The sequence below is a fragment of the Otolemur garnettii genome, unplaced genomic scaffold, assembly GCF_000181295.1.
Source record: "Otolemur garnettii isolate 467f Iridium unplaced genomic scaffold, OtoGar3 scaffold00065, whole genome shotgun sequence".
Taxonomy (NCBI): domain Eukaryota; kingdom Metazoa; phylum Chordata; class Mammalia; order Primates; family Galagidae; genus Otolemur; species Otolemur garnettii.
The window spans coordinates 8,019,599-8,042,619 of record NW_003852460.1 but is presented as its reverse complement, the minus strand read 5'-3'; the positions used below and the strand labels follow the sequence as shown (position 1 = coordinate 8,042,619).

General features: G+C 38.7%; 1 protein-coding gene across 2 annotated transcripts in view; it reads left to right on the top strand.

Annotated features, from left to right (window-relative positions):
• The window catches only part of MID1 (midline 1), a 365,744-nt gene that overhangs the window by 122,859 nt on the left and 219,864 nt on the right, over positions 1–23,021 (top strand). Inside the window, exon 1 of one of the 2 annotated variants that reach the window (XM_003793046.2) lies at positions 4,499–4,771. The exons of the other annotated variant lie outside the window; for it this stretch is intronic. The gene's annotated coding sequence lies outside the window, so the exon portion shown is untranslated. Of the gene's footprint in view, positions 1–4,498; positions 4,772–23,021 lie in introns of those variants that run through there. 2 annotated transcript variants of the gene reach the window in all.

The following is a 23,021-nucleotide window of genomic DNA, read 5'->3' as shown; positions in this document are numbered from 1 at the left end:
GCACTCTACCCAGGGGGACAGCTTGAGGCTCTGTCTCAAAAAAAAAAAATGAAAAGAAAGTTTTTATTTTTACATCCTTTAAATACTTTGTACCAATGAAATGCTTACAGATAGCTGAACAATAAATTCATCCAAACTAAGAGTAAATTTTAAACGTCTTTCCATAAAAATAAATAAGGTGATGGCTATATTAATTTAATTTAAGCATTCCATATTGTATATCAAATCATCACATTGTAGCCCACAAATGTAAACAGTTATGATTCTAATTAAAACATATTAAAAAAAAATGAAGTCATCCAACAAGCAGAAAAAAGAAAAAGTGCTTTGCCAGGAAGCATTCTAATTAGCTTTCAGTTATCTTATAAAAAAAAAGAAATTAGGTCAACCTTTCTGACAATCAACTCTGGTTATTGTCCTCTGAGGTTCATTTTGAAATACTGTTCAATTTCCTATGCACATTTATTGTAAAAATAATATAAACTCAGTGTCTTAATAATGTTCAATTGCAGTCCCATCACAAAAATATAACCAACATTAACATTTTGATGTAGATTCTCAGAGAATGTTTTCAGTACACATACAAACATGAAATACAACTTGGTTTTACACAAAGATTTATTCCACAAATGTTTATTGAGTATCTACTAAGCATCAGTGTTATGTCTACTAGATGGCACCATATTTGCTACTCTACCAACATAGAACTCACTATCATTTGAATGCTCTTTCATTTCAAGAAATTTAGATCTGTTGCATCGTTTTAATAACTGTATAATTATGATAGATTGTACTCTCCAACATGATGACAGCTACCTTTCCCCTAACCCCTTACGCTTTCTGAACCTTACCATGCCTCGCCAAGAGGTAGCAGCTACGAGTGCTATCACCCCTTACTTTGAACCTGGGTGAAATTTATGATTCCCTCAATCCAGCAGAAGTGACACCATATGATTTCCGAGATTATATAAGGAGCTGTGGCTCCTGCTTCGCCCTCTCTAGGGACACTTGCCCTTGGAACCCAGCCAGGATGTGAGGAAGCCCAAATCACATGAAGAAGCTGAGTGTAAATGTTAAAAGCTAATAGCCCAGCTGAGGTCTCAGACAGCAGCCAGCCTCTACTGTCAGCCCTGTGATGAGCGAGTCTTCAAACGACTTCAGCTTCCCTCTAGCTTTCAAGCCCAGGCCAAATAGGGCAGAGGCAGCTGTACCCACTGAACTCTTCCAAAATCACAGATTTGGGCAGAAAATACATGTGGCTTGTTTTGAGGCACTACGTGTCTAGGTGGTTGGTTATACAGCAGTAGATGACAGGAATAGCGATATGCCTTTCAGTGACCATACCACACTATTTGTAGCTGATCCCTGAATTTTGGACATTTATGTTGTCACGAAATGCTTTGATGTTGTTGTTGCTTTGCTAATAATACAAACATCGCTGATGTGTACATCTGTTATCGCAATAGTATGTGTAACACTATCTCCTCCATGTTATTGTGCAGAAATGCGAATCAAAAGATATGCATATTTTAAGGGATTTTGATGTGAGTTTGGGGCAATTCAACTTAATGTAGTTTAGCTGCTCATAAATATGTATGGTTTATAAACAGTTAAGCCTAAAATGCTTTGACAAAATCCATCACTACAAATTCAAAGACCGTTTGAAAAGGAAGGACTGCCAAGTATAGGAAAAAAACACCGATAGTTCTATCGGAAAGAATTTTCAGCTTTTGAGTTAAAGATAACATATTCAAACATTTAATTTAAGAAAAAATTGATTATGCAAACATAAAATTTGAGGATGAGAGTCTTACTCAAGTCTGACTCTATATTTGTCACATATAATCCCCAGATGGATCCAAAATATTCTTAGTCACTTAATATACCCCTCCTCATAGTAGGGTAACTTTATTTGATGAATTTTAACTGCAAGGACTTCAAGTATCTTCAAATCTAAAAATTTCCCTTGAGCTTTCCTTAGACCAAATAATTCTACTGATACCTGAGAACCTTGTCCTGAGTAGTGTTTTACCTCTGAATCAATATTGGCAGATGACCAGATGCAAAGGCTTGACTGGTCGTGAGCAAGAGCTGAGAGCTGAGTTACCTTATGACCATAGCTAATACAATTATTATCTAAAAATGGAAAGTAGCAGAAGGTTTAAGGGCAATGTTTTTATGTTAAATGCTGCAAATTTTTTAAGTGCCATGGCTATTCTCATATCAGTTGTCTTATTTACATCTCTGTGTGTATTACCTACCACCTTCCCACCCAGAAATATTAATAGACTAATATCTGAGGTTTGGGTAGTAGTTTACAAGGTGCTTTCACATTTGTTTTCACTGTTTTATTTAACCTTCATAACAAAACCCAAGGGTCAACATGACTTTCATCACTTTGTAGATTAAGAAAGAAAGTTCAAGAAAGTTAAGCAACAAAGGCAGAGACAGCCAGGACTTAAACAGAAGCATTATGATCTCAGCTTAAGAGCTTTTAAAGTAGAAACCACTCCATCCCCTTAAGTTTGTCTCATGCCTTATGTTAAAATTCATCGCACAGCATAGGGATCAGCAAACTTTTCTGCAAAGGGCCAGATAGTGAAGTAAGTCTGTGGCCCCATACTGCAAATACTCAACATTGTTTTTGTAGCACAAAAGCAGCCACGGACAACATGCAAATGGATGGATATGGCTTTGTTCTAATAAACCTTTCTTTACAAACACAGACAAAGGGTCAATTTGGCCTTTAGGCCATAGTTTGCCAACCACTGACATAAAAGGACAAATAAACACAGAAGAATCTCATGTCTATTTCTGCACTTTCCACCACATTCACTCCCTCCCCCGTAAGAAACTACTTTTATTAGGTTCTCGTTTTTTCTTCCAGAGTTCCTATTTTTGCAAAACACAGGCACATGCATGTATAGACTTTTTGTCCTCCTACTGCACCGCCCCCCCTTATTTCCCTCAGCCCCGTACTCTCTCCAGCACTTTGTTTTCCTTAACTGGGCATCTGTCCAGGTACATAGAGACCCAACATTCCTTTCTGCAGTTGCATCGTACCTTACTATGTAGATCTACCACAGATAAATCCACTGCTGGGCATTCATGGTTTCCTTGTATTGCTGGAACATGTAGCATTTTTTGCTTGTGCTGGTGATTGAGTGGAATAGATGCCTAGAAGCAAGATATTGCTGGGCAGAAGAGGTCTACACATCTGTAAATTGCTTATAGATTACCAAATACCCTCCATAGTGATGGTAACACATTGTGCTCCCATCAGCAACCTAAGGAAGTGCTATTTCCCCAGAGCCTCAGCGATGATATTTGGGTCAAACCTTTGAACTTAGTTCACTCTGATAGTTAAGAAATGATACCTGAGTATAGTTTTAATGTGCGTTGATTTTATTGCAAATGAACAAGAACATCTTTCTATATATTTAAGGACCAATCATACAAGTCTTACTGTTTCATGACCTTTGCCCCATCTTTCTTCTGGGTTGTTCTCTTTTCAAAGTTGAAGTGCTCATGAAGAAGATGGGCCCTCTGTCCCAATTCCTCATTGCTTTTGATTTGATTTATGCTGGGTTTTGCCATGTAAAAAGTTTTTTTAAGTTTTGTGTAGACAGATGTATTGGTCATAGAGAAACAGATAGAGCTTCAGAAATAGATGCGGGTATAGATCTCTTCTGGAATTTTTACTCTCCTTGTGCCAGACATCTAAGATAGAAGTAAGTAAAATGGATAGCGACAATGATGAAAATCATAAAGATATTAGAGCTTTTATTTGCAAGTAAGTTTGCAACCAAAGTTCAAATGGATTTAGCAGGTATTATTTGAAATGTTAACACTGGTGGCACATACTGATACAGAGCACAGCTCAGAACAGAGATGGATGGCCAACATTAATTCAAGAGCTATATAGGACTTGAAAATAAGGAAAAGGAAAATCATTTATCATGAAGAAAAAATGTGATATTAAATGAATTTCAGTAAATCTGAAAGTTATGATACAGACACTTGAAATCTTTTTGTAGGTGCCTACATATAATTTTATTGTAAAATTGCTTCCATTGCCTGTAACAGAAATGTTGGTATCATTGTGTGAGTGTTTAGTAGTGATACATAAAACCACATGCTGCTCTTGTAGGGTCGTATTCCGCTGTTGGGTTACACACTTTTTAGAATATGGAGTTGTGTGCTTCTGATTGGTTTGACCTGAATTCCCTGCCAGTACCTTCATATCTCATCCTACCTCCATTACCCCAGCAAAGAGGAATCAGAAAATTGAAGTTAAGAAGGACCGATAAGTTGTAGTATTTGCTATGCACCCCAGGTTCATTTTTGCTGTTGAGATGGGATTGTCACCAAGCAGAAGTAATTTTCTTTCCAGAGAGGAGAGGCAGGATGGGGGCCCAGGGTAGGGGTGCAGCCAGAAATGTGATGTCACAAGTTGCTTTGTCTCTTGGGAAACTCATCCATCAAACCGTCACCTCTAATTCTCCGCAGGGTCACTCCGGGAAGAGGCAGCATGCCCTGGTTTGGGCATTCTGAAGTGTTAGTATTAGTAGAGCTGGTGGTGTGAAGCCGATTCATTTGTTTCAAAGGCCCAAATGGCACGCTGCCGAACACAGCCACAAGCACAGCAGCGTCTCCTTAGAAATAATGACTCCAAGGCAGACAGCTCTCATTGCAGAATGTAGAACTGGGCCATCTGCTCGTCTCCTCTCTGATTTATTCGTTTCAGTGTTTTAAATGACATAGTAAAAAGGTAAGTCTTCTTGAAAACTGGAAGGAAAGGGGGGAGAATTCAGATTAATTATAGCATATCTGAAGTATAGAAGATATTTGCCTAAAGTTAGAAGAGGATTTGAATGCATAAGGTATGATTATTATCTTGAAATGCAAGTGGAAAGCCTGTCCAGGAAAGATAAGTAAACTTCCTGTCTTTAAAAAAAAAAAAAAAAAAAAAGGTTATGCCTTACAACTTTTTTTCTTTTATGCAGTGTTTTTAAAATGTGGTTTTTAAAGAATGGCATTTGTAAAAACAGTAATTTCCCGGATGTTTGATCGTGCGCATAGATTCACATTTTCCTATTCGGCATTCCACCTTCTCTTGCTGTTTGCTATTTATTTACAGTTTTTAGAGGAATTAAAAACAAGCAACTGCTATAAATTGCCAAGGACAATTAAAATAAGGTGTTAGGTCAATGGGGGCAGCTTCTGGCTGATTTCTCCCTAACTCGTTTGAAGCCATTCTGTTCTGGGAGGGAGGGTAAAGGGTGGAGGGCTGCGACGAAGTTTGTAGCTGAGGCGTCCCCTCTCCCGTCCCCGTCCCGGAGGGACAGCAACCAGAAGCAAATGCACACCTCCACGCCTTGTCGCGACCTGTCCCGTTCCCAGGCTTGTTACTTTGTGTTGCAGTCAATGAGAAGTCCAGAGGGCTGGGTTCCTTGCTTCTCTGAGGATTCGCCTGGCAGGACTTAGCGGCAGCAACCCCCCCTTCCACCTCCTCCCGTCTTCGCTCCCCAGGAGAGGCGCTTCTGCAGAAGTCATTTGGTGTGTGTGCTGGTTTTCCTTGTGAGAGGATTAGAGAATAGGAGAGTGCTTTGTGAGCAAAATCCTGGGAGAGGTTGCTGGGGAGAAACCAAACAGAGGGAAGGAAGACTTCAGCATTCATAGTCCCCTCAGTCAAGTGACTCTAAGGGACCCAGTGGCCCGGCCTAGAGCAGCCGGGGTTGTTTCCTTCCGTCCTCGCTAGGAGAAACTGGTAAGGCTAATTTTGTTCTCTACTGCTCTGCCATGCTATTGTGATTGCTTTCTTGAGGTGCGGGGTTGGAAGGAAGGGAAGTTGGTTAGCGATTCTGGGGACATCCTGCATTGTCTCTGCCTAGTGTATGAGAAGGGCGCTGTTTCCTGCACAAAGAGCTGGTGGCCATAGGACAGTTTTACTTTTTGCAAACTTGACTAGCATCACTGCTGAGCAATTGACTAGGTCAAAACACAGGCGCATGCAGAATCTACGCCCCACAGAGAAACACGCTGACCTACCTGATAAGCATATTTTTAAAGCATTTCTATATAAGTTTTATCAAATTATATCAACTAGGGCGACAACTACATGGAGTACAGAAAAATAGGGCCTTTCTGGAAAATTCCTAGTCCTCTTTGCCTATGAGAATGTATTCTACCACTGCACATTTCACTTGTTTTATAACTAGGACTGTGGAGACCCAAACTACTGCTAATAAACCAAGTAATTCCCAAGCACAAGTTCAAGACAGTGTGAGCGGAGGGACGTGTTCCCACGCAAGGGAAGAAAATCGGATTTGCAGTTAGCTGGGAAGAACTTCATATTCTCTATGTGTTACACATGCAAGGGTCTAATTGGAAAGAAGGAATGAGAAACTCGCCCCAGAATCAGAAAGAACAGGCACGTGTCTCCTTCAGCATTTGCAAAGAATCAGCTAGCTCCCACAGCCTGCCTTGGCAAGTGCTGCCGCTTACTCCCTAATCCATTCTCTTTTTCTAGAATCCACTTTGGTATGGGAGTGAAGATCCACGTGCTATTTATCTCTGTATTATTTATGTGGGTCCACACACACTCTGGCACAAGCACAAGCACACACAAGTGCACCCATCCTTTTCTTTTATCCTAGGAAACTTGAGCCTGGAGAGTTGAGAAATATATTAACTTAGCGGGAGGCAAATTATTCCTAAAGCAAGCTAAAGGTCCTCCTAGGGGGCATGTTTGGAGTTGGGGGCTGTGTGGACAAGAGAGAAATGGCAGACAGCTGTCGTTTCTGTGATGAACAAGTCCAGAAGCCTTTCCTCAGAGCTGAGAACCAAATTCCTAAAAATCCTGCCCACCCCTCCCCCCCCAGGACTGGGTGGTAATCTTTGTTTTTGCCCTGAGAAAGTTTGAGTGCTGCCGAATTTAGGGGTATCTCTACATTTTTTTTCCTTCTCGTTAAAATAAAACTAAATGCCTCGCTCCATTCAAAGTCCTATGGGTAGGTGTTTTGTTTCTAAACTTAACATATACCAAATAATGTACATATTTTCATTTTGCTTGAATATGCCTGTCATGAAAACACAGATCAAGTAAAATGATTCAACACCAGTTACCTAGGTCTGCAGCTTCTACTTCAAGTTACTTAATTCTGTAGTCTTAAAATAACCTATTATTTGTATATTCAAAAAATTGAAAATACATGCCATTTATTTCATTAATAGCAATCAGGTTTTTTAAAAAGTGTATAACCACACATGACTATTTAAATAAAAAGTCTCTTTGCATGCATATTGATATGAAAGCCTGCAAAAAATATATGCTCTTTTGTAAAATGAATTATTTGCCGGAGATATCCTTTTTGAAAAACTAGAAGTCAATTCCCTTTCAATTTCAGTTTTTCATCCTTTTATCAACTGAAAATGCTAATTTGACCAAACGGTTTTATCTTTGCCTTTAGAAATGCTGGCAGTTAGTTTGGGGGTCCTGAGCGTGAGATAGCAGTTAATCAATGTGTCTGTGAACTGTGAGGTTCTCAGGTTTTGATCAATGTTATTCACTATTCTCTGCCCCATGCTTATTCCAGTTTCAAAGACAATTTGCTTTCATAATATTTGAGCCCAAGAGCATTGAGTTTATTAGAATTGATTTTCCTTCCAGGTTGATCTTCTAAAATACTTTGGGTGGTCATTTTTCACTACTGCCTTATGAGATTTTCATTCATCTGGCATATATTTATTGAGTGTTCGTGTGTCACCAGTATGGCCCACATTTGCTGGTAGAGATGAAAACTGATGGGGCTTTGCTGCAAAAGTGGCAAGGCCAGAACAGTCAGACCAACTTGTGCTGTTCAAATAAATATTTGCTTGCTCACGTGGTTCAGTGGCAAGTGTGGTTTCAGCAACAACAGAAAATGCTAATTCTTCTGAATTATTGATACATTAAAATATATCACTGGCTACTCAGAACCTGTGAGCTGTTAATCAACAATCCTCTCACATGGCACAAGACCTGCCGTGTGTTATTCTCATTGCTGGGCATTTAAATAATTCAAAAGAAAGATTTCTCATGAATTAATCTGTCTATTGCACAGGTTGGGAAAATATAGACCAAAGCGTTTCAGCAAGCTTAATCTGCGTAACTAATACATTACTGTTCACTCCTATTTTTCCTTTGAAATGTTAGTTTTTTCTGTTAGATGGTTCTGGTTAAATGTTATATAACCATAAATTTGCAATATTATAAATGAGAAAAGGGAATCATGGGAAAGAAATGAACGTTTCTTGAATCAACCATGTACCAGCCACTGCCCTGGCTCCATTATAAGCATGTTATTATTGACCCTTCTCTACAGTGTTGCTCAATGGGTATTATTGTACCCATTTTAAAGGTGAGGGAATCGAGGACCAGAAATTTTAAAAATAAAATCATGCCATGCGACTGCTAAGGTAGCAAATATAGATCTGTCCCCTGCTCCATAAAGGCACTTTTTTTTTTTTTTTTTTGAGACAGAGCCTCAAGCTGTCCCCCTGGGTAGAGTGCCATGGCATAGCTCACAGCAACCTCCAACTCCTGGGCTCAAGCAAGTCTCCTGCCTCCAAGTTGCTGGGACCACAGGCACCCGCCACAACGCCTGGCTATTTTTTTTTCCGGTTACAGCCGTCATTGTTGTTTGGCAGGCCTGGGCTGGATTCGAACCCGCCACCTTAGGTGTATGTGGCTGGCGCCTTAGCCACTTGAGCCACAGGCGCCGAGCCAAAGGCACTTCTTGGTATACTTCTCTGTTGCTGTCTCCTCACCCACGTCTTTCCTCCTAAATCCTATATCAATTGGGAATTCCCCACAGCTTATCTTAATGCTTCCAGAGACTCTCCCTTGACAGTTTCTGCCTGTTCCCTGACTTCCTTTATGAGCAGAAAACCAACATTATTTCAGTGTGGATTGGACAGCCACTGTACACATTCATGTGTAAAAACTGATTTTGAAACATCAAGGTGGAAAGAACATATTAGATTGAAAGAATACAGTACATAAGTAACATTTCTTGGTTAGGAGAAACGGAAAGCAAATTTGGTTTGGTTTTTGGCCACCTGCCGTGGTTTCTACCAGGGATCCAGTAGGGGCCCCCAGTCTGTGTGCGTGCTGCTACATGGGTGTCCTTAGCTTTCTATATCCTCTCTGTCTCCTTTTCTGCCTCTAGAAAGTGAATGAAGGAAAGGATGGGCCTCCAGAAACCTGAGAAATGCATCCCTTTCCCCTATCTGAAGATACTGGTTGAGGGAAAGAAAATCATGACATAAATAAATAAAAGGTTTCTAAACGTACTGATGCATTAGTCTGGTACATTCACGGTCTCGTCATCACATTCCCTCAGTGCATTTATTTAGTCAGCACTATATCTAATTGCCTGTACTGGTTTCCTTTGGCTGCAGTAATGAATTACCAAAAATGTATTAAAAATGTAAATAACACAAATTTATTTTATTACATTCCTAGAAGTCTGAAGCCCCAAATGGGTCTGAAATGCTGGCAGGGCCGAGTTTTTTCTGAAGGCTTTAGAAGAGAATTTGTTCCTTGCTCTTCAAGCTTCTAGAGGCCACGGGCATTCCCTGGCTCATGGCCCTGCATGTTTCCTGCCCCTGCTTCATTTCTCATTTCACCTTCTCTGACTAACTCTTCTGCTTCCTTCTGTCCATTGTAAGGACCCCTGTAATTACATTGAGTGCACAGAGCGAATCCAAGGAAAGCTTCCCTTTTCAATATCCTTAACCACATCTGCAAAGTCCCCTTTTCCATGTAACACCCATATTCACAGGCTTATTGCAGGTTAGAACATGGGCATTTGGGGGAGGCCATTGTTCTGGCTACCACATCTTTTTTTTCATATTTCTTTATATCTACTTGGTGTTTATTAGTCCATGATCTTGTAAGCAGTGGGGACCGTGGAAAGATTTCTAGTGGAAAGGTGAAATGATCAGGTGTCTGTCTTACAGAGCTCACTGAGAGAGCTTTATGGAGATAGAGGCCCAACTAGGATAGACAGCTGGAATGCAAGGGAGAGGTAGAGAACATGAACTTGTGACAGAGTCTATAAGAAAAGGAGAAAAAAAGAGGTTGAGAGCTATTAAAGAGAGTGCATTGGCAGGATAGCCCATAGGAAGACATTTGTGACTTGGATATCTTGGGTGAATGATAGGGAGACAGAAAGGGTGAATAACTAAGAGAAGACGTGCTGTGCTAGGAGTTAGGGGTACATCACTGGCCAGAAATACCTCTCCCCTCAGGTAGCTCAAAATTCATCTGTAGAATCATCAGTAATAATAAAAGGAATAACTCATTGAGTCCTTTATCTTATTCTGAGCACACTACATTTAATAGCCATACCAACCCTCTTAGATAAATATTAGTGTCATCATCCCATTTTTCAGATGACGAAACTGAGGCAAAGAGAGGTTATATGATTTGCCCAAGGTCAAGCAATTTGCAAGGAGAGAAAACTGATTTGAAGTTAAGTACTCTGGCTCCAAGTTCCATGATTTTAATTCTTGCACTCTACAGCCTTACTAAGAGACCAATTACGATTTTATGAAAATATTTAGTATGAGAGCTGTCTATATATTTCCATGGGGTGGAGGCCATAGGGTTAGCAATTACTGCTATCAAGATGAACTGTAAATGTTTCTGAGGCAAATTCCTATAGATGCCTGGCCATCAATAGGGTGTGACCCAAGATAAACTAAAACAGTTATGTGGAGCACTAGATTAGACATGAGGGCAAAATTAGAGAAAATTCTTATTTCCATGATCTCTGAGAATTTATAACCATACTGAGAAAACCAGATTGTAATCATAAATAAATAAATGATCAAAGACTAAATAGTTCCAAGGCCCTCTGCATAAATATAAAATGAGAATATAGTTCTTTGTTAAAAAGAAGTGGGAAAGAGCAAGGCAGTGAGAAGTTCAGGATGAAGGGATGCTGGGGCATTGTATCCATTCATTGAAGGACTCAATGTGCCCTGCACTTCCCATGCATTCTCTTTAATCCTGTGACAACAGTATAAGATAATGGCAGACTGAAATTTGAACCCTGAGGTTTCTGTTTGTGTGTGTTTAAAAAATATTGGGATAGAATCTCCTTTAACTAAAAGTCTTAAATACCTTAGAAATCCTAAAATGCTGCTTCCATTTCACAGATCTTAGTACCATGATGTGGTTGTTCCTCATTATCATTATCATTGACTGGCTGTTGGGTGGAACTGCCCTGTGGGCGTGAATACTTGAGTATCACTCAATGTAGGTGGTCTTTTCAAAAACATCATCCTTGCCAAGAAAGATATATGTAAACTTCTTTTGTACGTTCCCTTTTTATCTTCTTCATTCTGTAATCTTTGTAGAAGCTATAATAAGAAATTATAGAATGTTTTAGTCTATGGGCTCTAAAGAAACTATAGTAATCATTAAGTATTAATAATAAATCGCTTAGCAAGAGTTATTACTGAAAGGAATATCGGTGAGTTTTGTTGTTGTTGTTGTTGTTTTTCTTATGTAGCTAGATCACCAGGAACGTATGAGACTTTGTCACTTGAGTTTGCTTTTAATTTATGCAACAATAGAAAGATTTAGATTTGTTTAACCTTTTTTGTTGGGTATATATTTAACAAATGATTACTTTTTAGGTACCTTGTGATACACACACATTTCATTCTATTTGTTCCTTGCAATTCTTGTTAGGAAAGATACTCTTTACAGTGGAAGAAAGAGTGTCAGAATGGCATAGCCAAGCTCCACGTCCTAGGTTCTGTCTCCCTTAGCCTGGAAGACTTGCTCCCTTGTCCCTTAACCTACTTAGCTAAGACAGGTGTTCAGAGCCACTGGGGAAGGACTCCATGATGCTTTGCCACTTGAAACAGCAAACTAGGAGAGTTTGGCTATACCTTCATGGCCAATGGTAGGCACATTTGGGAGAGCAATTATGTTATCCAGATCAATATTCCTATTTATTGAGGTAGCCTGCAGCTTGCTTTAGGGTAGAGAGATGATTTCAAAGTCCATTTATTGAAAAGATTACCTTCTTAAATTATACAGTTTCAAAACAAGAATTCCAAAAAGTATGAAATATACCCAATAGCTTGCTAGCCAATCCCTGAAAGATTTACATTTAAGGTGACAGCTGTTCAGGCTTACACACTGCTTACCTATGTGTTGACAAAATACTTTCTGTGAACCTTTTAAATGTTCTAACCCCATGTTGATTTCTCCTAAAATTCGTGACAAAAAGGAGACAGAGCTAGAATTATCCCAGAGTATCTGACCCTGAGTTCAACGCTGAGAGTAGGTTGCAATTAGTTTTAATAATAAATCATATATAATTACTGACAGGTACCTTTGGGCATGGAGAATTCCCATTTAAAATGATGTTTTCCATGATATAGTGTCTACAGTATGATGTCATAATCCAAGCTAAACGGCAATGCTTGAAGATGACAACTGAGTGTTGCATTGAAAGCGAGATTGTGTTCAGATTTATTCATCCACCTTTGGGGAATCAAATATCCTAGTGTGTGTTAGATTTTTGAGACTAATGAAAAAGAAGCTAAAATACACTGTTGAGACCTAAATAAATACACTTATCCATATGCAAATAAGATCTGCAAAGACAAATAGCATGAACCCTCAATGAAAGCTTATTTTATTCAATTGAATTTCCAATACAAAGTTTGGAGATCCTTATTTCACAATCACACTGTATTACTCTTCCCTTTAGGTCTGTACCAGAAGGTTAAATTAACACTTTATCTTTGCTAATTCAAAAACTTGTTAGTGTGATCAACAGATTTAACTTCTATATACGTGTGTAACTTCTAAAGTATAGAAGCTTGAAGCTACTGCAAATACAAGCTAGCTCACTGAATTTTATTCAATAATATCTATTCCCTTGCCATATAACTGCAAGAGCAAACATTCTAAAACTTCTAAATGAAAGGAAATCATCCATCTTTTTTAATTATGTGAACTTTCCCTCATTCGTAAGGCACTCTATAGACTCAAGAGAAGTGTGGGAAATTGGAACATAACTGGTACACAGTAGCCATTTAAGCCTTATATTTTTGTAACAAAATGTCTTAAATTAAAATAAAAGTGATATGCAAATGGGATTTGTTTAGCTAAATGTGGGCAGGACTGTAAAGATATCAGTATGTATTAGAGCAACATGAATAATTTATTTTATAATGTAAAACCTAATAAAGATTTAACGATCACTCATAAGCCTTTAAAATTGTGTGGGTAATAGCAATATGGCAGGCAAGTACAGGCAGCTATTACAATTCTGTCCAAAACTCTGTTTATAACTCTTTGTACATTACTTTTTAGAAAGGGTGGGTCACAAAATGATGTAATAAATGGTTGCAGAGAAATTTCTGCCCCAAGGTGCCATTCAGTGAATTCTAGAGCTCAAACTTCTTTTCTCTAAAACTATGCAATGCACACCCTGACTTAGGAACTGGACTAACCATTTCTGATTTATAATTTAATGATTTCATTATTATGGAAAAATTTCAGTGAAGAAAATTCATATTAGGGGCTTAATTTCCTGCAAATATTGTTGCCCTGTTGCTTGTAATTTCATTTGAATGCATGCTATGGAGCAGTTGAGTTAAATTGTGGCATCTTGGTTATTCTTCATGGATGAGTTCCAGTTCTTTGGGTGATAGAACTAAAAGCTCACAAGATGCCATGTATCAGCAATGAAACAATTGGTCTTTGAGAAGCTTTGGAGAAATTAGTCAAGCAGTGAATTAACCATTATGATTCTGGTTTCTCTTCACAAATGCTAGTTCTCTGAAAGGACTCCGCCCACCCACCCCTGTGCTTGGTGCTCTTATTAAAGGTGTAAAATTTCATAAACCTTTAGTAAAACATTTGAATTCTCTTTTTGGTGCAATACAACTGATGTTTTTTCCAGACATGTATTTCCATAATTAAACATCCTAAAATACAAATCCCATTATTATTTGTTATGTCTAGTCAGTAATTAGACCTCAGCTGGTAGGGCAATTTCAGAACAGAGTTTACCAATTTACATACTAATCCAGCAGAGTCTGGTGGGACATGATTAGCATAGATTCAGTCAACATCTTAATTAGCCCTAATCCCAGCATGCACTCCGAGGTGCCTTACCCCACCCCCACTCCTGTGGGTCTTGTTTAACTGATTTTTTTCCAACAAATTCTCACTCTACTAAAAATATTTTCTAGTGCTCTTTTGCGCAGATGAAAGGGTTACATCTCAAAGTGGCATGCCAGGGAAGGCATTTTGCATAAGCCCTTGGAAATGTGAGAAATTTGACCAGGCAAGTGATGCATATGTGAGTTTGAAGCAAAATCAAAGTACTAGAATGTGTTCTTCCGGACTGTTAGGAGGTACTCCCTCCCCGGCCCGACCCCCAGCTCTAGGTGGCAAGGTCTGTAAGCCATCCCAAACCTATGAGAATCTTACCTGTTTTCTAAGCCCACCACAGAAAATAGGAACATAACTGGTACATAGTAGGATGGAAATCCTTATTTCCATCCGTGATTCATAGCCCATTTCATTATTTACCAATTTTCATGTCAGGAAATTTCTCATGCCTAACTCTGATCCCCCATGTTGCATATTGAAGCCCCTTCTCTTTCTTTCCATCCATAGTGGAAAGGGAGGATAGGTGGTCACCTGTGGAAAGTGCTTCATGTAGCTGAGGGCCTTAATTAAACTATCTCCTTAACCTTTTCTTCTTCAGGTGGGATTTTTCCAGTTCTTTGACTTTCCTCTGAGGTCCTTTTTTTTTTTTTCAACTCTTTGATCTTCTTTGTAGTTTTCCTCTGAACTCTTTCCAAATTCCCCGCACCCCTCTTTAATTGTGGTGCTCAGAACTAGGCCGAGTACTTTTGAACTGGTTTGAAAGTCCAGATTTCCTTGGGATAAATAGCCAATACTTAGTGTACCTCCAGCCATATACCAAATAACTTCTAGAATCAGCGCTTGCTATTAGTTAGCTAGCTAGCTTTGCTTATTCCTCTTCCATTTTTTTTTTAAAAAATGTAGTTTAATGTTTCTATTTGTGCTATTTCATAATCTAGAGGGGATTTCTTCTATTTGCTTTATAGTTTTTTTGTGCAGTTTATCAAGGGAATTTTGAGTTTCAATTTCAATTTACAAAGCTATAGACTACTGGTGTCTCCTGCTAAGGTTTGAATCACTTGCAAACTCAATTTGAGCATTACCACTGAATTATTACACAATCTGAGGGGATGAAGACCTCAATCTTGACTGGGACGATCCCAGAAGAATATCACTTGCTAATACCTTTAGCCCCAGGATTCCTCTCTTTGTTTTCCTGTTCTCTGCTCCTCTTCCCCACTCTTGACCTTTGTCTGGTAATATATCTTTTCCCTATTTCACTCTTTTCTCTTTCTTTCTTTTTCTTTTCATTCATCCTCTTTTCATCTCTTCCATTTTCACTCCACACCTTCCAGCTATCCCTGCTTGAGATTATTCCTCAGTCAGAAAATTTGTCTGGCTATAGGAGAGACCATGGAATAAGGGAAACATCTCACACAATTTTCCTCTCTGGCTTTGTACTGGCTTAGCTGAAATCAGGTCATGGAGGTCACAGATAAGAGCAAAGCAAAAGTACTGACTGATGGGTATTATAAACATCAGAGAGAAGAAGCAAAGATGGCCACTTGAGCCGCAGCCACCTAGCAGAGCTGGGCCAGGAAACGTTGCTTCTCTCTTCTAGCTCAGACCTTTCTGACTGCACACAAAGAGTGTTGCTGAGTTCCTGTGTAAAAGAACCAGGTGAATTCATCTCCAGTCTCTTACTTAATTTCGAGGGATCAGGAATGTGTTTTAAATTCCAGAAGGTGTCCCAGCTTGCCTTAAAAACCAGGGTCTTTATTGATCTCTGTCTAGAAGCTTAAGAATCCTTGAGATTATAAAAGATGTTTTCATATGCCTTTGGAGATCTTTCTAAATAGTCGTACATCTGTGGGCAAGAAGCAGGTGTGAGGGCTTTGGCATAGAGGTCTTTATGGCCAAAAATATCTCTTGCTATTGAGAACTATAAAAGACAGTTCAAATATCTCATACTGTTGCAATACTTTTTCAGGGGCTACTACTGATGGAAGATCAATGCCAAGGATGTTGTTAGGAATCTTTGTTTCACTGGTTGGCTGATTTGGTTTGTGTCTTATTTTTGTATGTCCAGTTGATTTTTATTTTTTGGTGTACTTGATGCAACCTGAAGTTTTAAATTCGCTCACCAACATGTAGTTCATACTCTCTTAATTTCCTTGTTTCTCATTTTAATTTCTAATGGCTTTTCTGAAATCATGATGAGGCAAATACCATCATCTCCTGGCTAGACCCAGAAGTATGTAAGAAAAGGAACTTAGAAGTTTAATAACTGCCAGGAATATCACAGTGGCTTTGTCAGCTCAGGTTAAGAAAACGGATTATTGGCAGGAATGTAAAATGGTGCATCCACTTTGGAAACAGTCTGGCTTTTTCTCAAAAGTGAAACATAGAGTTACCAAATGATCCAGCAAGTCCACTTCTAGGTATATACCCCAAAGACATGAAAACATATGTCTACACAAAAAGTTGTATATAAATAGTCACAGTAGCATTATTCATAATAGCCAAAAGTGGAAACAATCCAAAAAAAGTCCATCAACTAATGAACAGATGAATAAAATATAGTATACCCTGATAATGAAATATTATTCACCTATAAATGTATTATTTAGCTACCAGTACCTGCTACATTATTCAAATTGAAAGTAGCCAATTACACGTGCAATTCTATATTGCACGATTATACTTCTAAAATGTCCAGAATAGGCAAATACATAGAGATAGGAAGTTGACTGTGGTTGCCAGGAGAAGGATAAGAGGAAAAAAAGGGAGTGACTGCTAATAGGTACGAGGTTTCTTTTGTAGGGAATGAAGTGTTCTAAAATGAAATTGTAGTCATGGTTGTGCAGCACTGTGATCATACTCAGAAACATTGTACACATTAAATGGTGAATTATATGGTAGGTGAATTGTGTCTCCAATAAATTTTTAAAAAGAATAGAAAAGAAAAAATGAGAGTTATGAAACAGCCACGTGTTCCTAGATCATTCACAAAATGCTTTTAATTTTTATGGTTTAAAAAGAGATAGTTCACTCCTACTATTTTAATTACACCTTACTGCCAAGTGGCACTATGGGAAATATTATATGAGACAATGTAGGCTGGGTGTGGTGGCTCATGCCTGTAATCCCAGTACTTTGGGAGGCTAAAGCAAGAAAATCACTTGAATTTAAGAGTTCAAGACCAGCCTGGGAAGCATAGTCAGACCCTGTCTCTACAAAAAATTGAAAAGTAGCTAGGCATGGTATCGTGTGCCTATAGTCCCAGTTACTTGGGAGGCTGAGGCAGGATTATCATTCAAACCTGGGAGTTTGAGGCTGCATTGAACTATGATTGAGCCGCTGGGTGGCAGAGCAAGACTCCCTCTCCTAACCAAAAAACAACCAACAAAAAGGCAATGTAAGCACAGATGTACCTTTACACGGTGTGGTGTGGGCTAGAATGAGGACCATGAGCAAGGATGTGGAATTTGTGTTGTAATCCTCAACCTTACCACCCAGGTGCTGTGCAAAACTAAGCCAAAGCCTGGACCTATTTAGAATTTACCTACCCGTTATTTTTTGGTGAGAATAATGGTATTGACCTCTAGCAAGCTCACAGAACTGTGTTAGGATAAAATTAGATGTGTGCTATGATGGCCTCTTAAAGAATCCCATGGAAGTGTGAATAATTATTGCATAGTCAGTATTATAAATATCAAACATTCATGTATTTAATGTGTTAATATTAGGTTGAATTAGGAGATTCCTATGGTCCTATTGATCCTGGCATTGTATGATTACACACCCACCCTCCCTGACACACAAGACATATGCAATCACCCTCAAAGGAAATGTGAATGGATATTGACATTAGATTTAACTTTGGTTTGTGATATGTTCTATTTTACCTTTTTTAATCTTTGGACTTCACTCTTGATGGGAAGGAATGCAAAACTGTGGTTTTAACTATGGAGAGTTTTTTAAAAGAGAACAAAAGAGGTAAGGGAAATGAAAGATCCATTTATGCTGCCAGATTGATGGGAACTGGAAATAGTGTTTTAATAACTTCTGGAAGAGCATCTGAAACAGCCAAAGTAAATAGATCTCTTATTCAGAACTGTTTATAGAATTCTTTTCTGAATGAGTTGAAAACTTGGGATAAATGGAATTTTCGTTGAGAAATTAACTCATTGTCCAAAATTCCTTTGACTCCAGACACTGAGACAAATTCTGAGAATAATGTCACAAGGTTGTGTAATAGTAATTCTCTAAGCTCTATTCAGATAACACATCTTTCTGTAAGTAGGAAAAACACATTTTTATTGAACATCAAAAATAGATTTTATATATATATATTTTTTTTTTAATTTTGAAATAGTTGAAGACACACAAAAGGTTGCAAAACTAGTGCTGGGACTTCCCGTGTACCACTCATGCAGACTCCTCCAGTGACAACTTCATAACCACAGTACAGTGTCAAAACCAGAACATTGGCTGTGACACAGTATTGTCAAAAATAGATTTTGAAAGTGATGAAATTTCCCTTAGAAATTGGGCTACCCATTATCACAGTATTTCAAGTCTGAAGTGTCACCATTCAAAGCATTTTTATCAGATCAGGCTTTTATTCTTAAAGGGTGTAATTTGGTTCTTCATGTAAATAAATGTTGCCTTAAGTTATATTTTTTTAATTACAATCATTGAAACCTGGATAATAGTGCATTTTAGGTTTCGCATGTATCCAAAAATACTAATAAGCTCTACTTCAAAATATATTACTATTTTTTTAAACTCTGCATTGCTTTCAAACAACACTGAGATCATTAAATTAGATCCTCATTGTTCCCTTAGAGGTGGCAGGCATTATTAAAATGTATTCTGCATATTTTGTTTCTGTAATTATGTCTAATCAGTGTGAATTGATGCTGTAGTAAAATACTTAATTAAAAACACATATTTGAGATATAAGTGGGAAACAAAGAAGAAACTCTCTTATTTGCTTATAAGTGACAGAAACTGATAGAAAGTTGAAATATTAGGCAAGACCAGCAGCCCGGAAAAAATGTGTTAATAGGTAGAAAATGCAAAATGTCTATAGAAATATCCTGGCCTTAAAACAAAAGAAAGGGCTTGGTCATTGTGTATTCTTTTTCCCCTGCAGAATTGATTCTGAAAGATGTGGCGATCTCATAAATGTCTCCAAAGACCAGTTCGCAGCACCCAGGGAGTGAGGCTTTCTGAAAGAAATGCCTTCCCATGCGACGTAAATGGCATGTGTCAAGGGGGAAAGGCCCCAGCGCTGTTGTGATTGAGCAGGCGCTGCTGTGGGCAGCTTCCTTTGTGTCCTGATCATTTACATGACTTAAACACAACAATGTGCTCTATCATCAATAACACAAGACGCTTTGCCATAGCAACAGTTTCAGAATGTGGCACAGCCTCGGTGGTGTCCCTGAAACATAGAAGAGTTCGCTTAAGAAACACTCCTTATGAATATGTTCAGAGATTTCTTTATTCAACTAGCGCTTGTTTCAAATTCACTGGGTTTAGGTTTTATTTGCACAGCCCATCTTTCCTTCACTCTGTGAGAATGCGCTTTGGGCAGAAGTTGGGAGAGACAGGACCAAGGCGGTTCAAGGGTGGGAATGTATACTTGGCTGTGTGGAAATGGAATTCTTAAAAACAGTCTCAGAAAACTATTAACGCTGTCCAAGAGATTGTGTAAAACTGAGGAACGTAACACACATCCCAAAGTCATTGTTGGTTTCCTTGAAGATCTGTAATAAATGGCTCTTTTAGCTTCTTTCTACCCCAACAAATGCGTATACTGCAACGCACTTTAGACTACCATGAGGAAATTAACTACACACTCAATGCTGTTGTCCGAAAGACATAGCATGTGTGTTACCAAAGTTGTGATTAAGCGCCACTATTTTCCTCTTCTTTCAAGGTCATTTTCTGGCAAGATAAAATTTTCCTGTTAAGAAAGTACCCCCTTCCCCTCCCTTTTGAAGCAATGATACTTTCTACAAGTTTGAATCTAATATTGCTCTGGTAAAACTTTCCCTGAAGAAAGCCTAGCAGAGAAAAAAACAACAAAGAATTCTAATGATCAGTGATCGCACTTAAATTATATTTTGCTATGCAACATACAGTGTCTTTTTATCTTTAAGAGATAATTAGAGCACTTTATAGTTTGGCTTGGCAGGAAGGAGATTCTTTTCCTTGATATGTTTGTGCTCCTAAAAGATAGCCTTCTGCGGCATATGTGGGATGTTGTCCCCTTGCTTTATCTTTGTTCTTCCTTGATTTCTGGGAAGTAGCCATCTCTTAACACTGGAGCTGCCCATAGTGATAGATGAGACTCTGAATCCGTGCACCTGACTCCGTAGTAATCTATAAATTAGTGATGAGCTGGTAATAAAAAATCCTAAATGTTCCTGCTTCGCAGGGAGCCACAGACCCCAGGGGTCACCAAGCAATGAAAGATCAAACTGGACTCACTAGTGAAAACACAATTAATTATTTACACACATCAGCCTTTGACACTGGTATAATTTGAATCAGGAGTCCTTTGTTTGCTACATTGCTACATTGATTTGTACTCCAAAGTCTAAGTTTGGACTTACTCTTGTTCAGGCCAAAGGAAGATGAGTAAATAGAGAGTGAGTGATGAAAGGTGAGTGCCGAATGTCAAATTTTATGCACATGTTGATATAAGGAAAGCAATGTTGGATATTACAATGATATTTTAAGGAGTTTTGAAAACACAAAGTTAGTGTGTGGGTGCAGAGTGGAAAGGAAGGGAGGCAGAGAAGCAGTCATAATTCTCTTATCTCAATACAGTGAAGCAAAATGATTTAACCAGAACCAGGAGAAGTCACAAGAGAGAAAACCTTCTAAATAAACCCCCACTGGAGAACTTCAGCACCACCAGTGAGAAGTGGCTCCCGCTCACCTCTCTTGGTTATTCTGTCATCCTCAAAAGTGACTTCCTAAGCACAGAGGGCTGGTGTGTTTCATCGCAGAAACTTCAGCCCCTATCTTGTAGGCATTTCATGCATTACATTGTGCATTGTGGGACTGCGCATGTCCTCCTGAGTGGGGGTGCCTCTAATATTTAGCCTTCTCAAAAGGCTGGGCAGATTCAGCTCTTTTTGTGAACCTGGGAAGAGAAATAAAAATTTTTATTTTTGTATGTTCCGTAATTTTCAAGGCTTTTTACAGTCAAAAGGCTGCCATTTGAATGCTGCAGATTTCGTGGGCCGCTGATCAACAATGGGGAAATTTCATTAAGCTGAGCCAAAGCTAATTCTGAAGCAGTTCTAAGACGTTCCCTGTTAAGTAGAGAGAGGATTTGATTCCTTATCCTTCCTTTCATGCTTGAGGAATCTCAGAACCTTTGACAAAGCAATGACTGCAATACTGGCTGCAAGCAAAGGAAGCCTTATTCAAATGGTTAGCCTTGCCTCCCAGATGCCCCAATTGCTATTTTTTAAAGAAAATTCACCATTAAGAGCAACCAAGAATTTTTCCACTCTTTTTTAGTAGAATAGGTCACAGAATAGGTCTTTCCCTAATCAATTCAGATGCCTCAAATGTTCATTGTCCCAAAAGATGGAGAATAAACATATATAATATTTAATTTGTATGTACAAGTAAAGACTCATAATTTTCTGGACCACACAGAATCTCTGTACAAGTTTTGGATCTAATCTCTGCTTCTGTAGTAATTCCAAAAAAGTCAACAGAGTCTGAAGGCATTTGGCAATAGAACTAACTGATTTAAATTCCATGCTTTAGCCTACAAACAGTCAATGTTTAATAAATATTTGGACATAGTTATTAGAACTCCCCTGGTTATCTTTTTAAGTTATACTTTGCTCTTTGACAAAGAAGCATACGGAGTATATCCTTCCATAAAAATCTGCAAAATAATGCTTAAATAGCCCACATTACAAAAAATTTAATTACACAAGTTCATTGCCCTTTAGATATTGGGCCAAGTGTCTGATGCCCACATTACAGATGAATCAGGTTATAACCAAAAATGTATTTACCCTTGGTTCACTTATTCTACTGTCAGGAAAGTCACTCAAGATTCTCAGATCAAGCACAAATAGGCCCCGTCAACAGTGTTTATCCTATTCACCTCCAAGTAGCTGGTTCTAATTACACCATTATCTTTAGGCTGTCTCCCCCCCCAAACTGTTGTCACCATCTTCATATACCCAGTTCCTGTCCCATAAGGCATTTGGGTATTGGGCAGGTTATTATCTTTGTTTGGGTTCTCCTAGATGCAGACTGTGAGACAAAATTTCAAGGGCATGTAATTTACCTGGGGAAAGGAGACAGGGGAGGGAAGGAAACTAATGAAGAATGTGTTAGCAAGTATGTTAACCACTTTGGGCAAGTGGAGCTTAAGCCTACTGAGAAGCTCTGAGAGCCAGTGGAAAACATACTCCTTAGAGATATCCTATCTGAGGGAAAGGGAGCTGGAGTATTTATACACCACCTTTGATCAGTCACTGGATAAGGACAGCACAGGGGGAGGCGTGGGAGACTTTAATCTCCGGTACTTCTGGCCTACCATGTGCAAACTGGCCCCAGCACCAAAGAAAGCTCTCTAGTAAAAAGACGTAGAGACTAGTAATTGGATGTCAGGCTACTAGGCATAGAAATAGAAAAGTCTAGGGTAATATGAACAGAGCATTAGCCTATCTGGTTGATACCACTGAGAACCAACTTCATTATCTATAGCCTCAAAGGCAACATACATACTCCACAAGTCTCTGCAATGGTCTTGTCAATATTCTTCTACCAGAAAGAGATGTAATTTTTTTTTTTT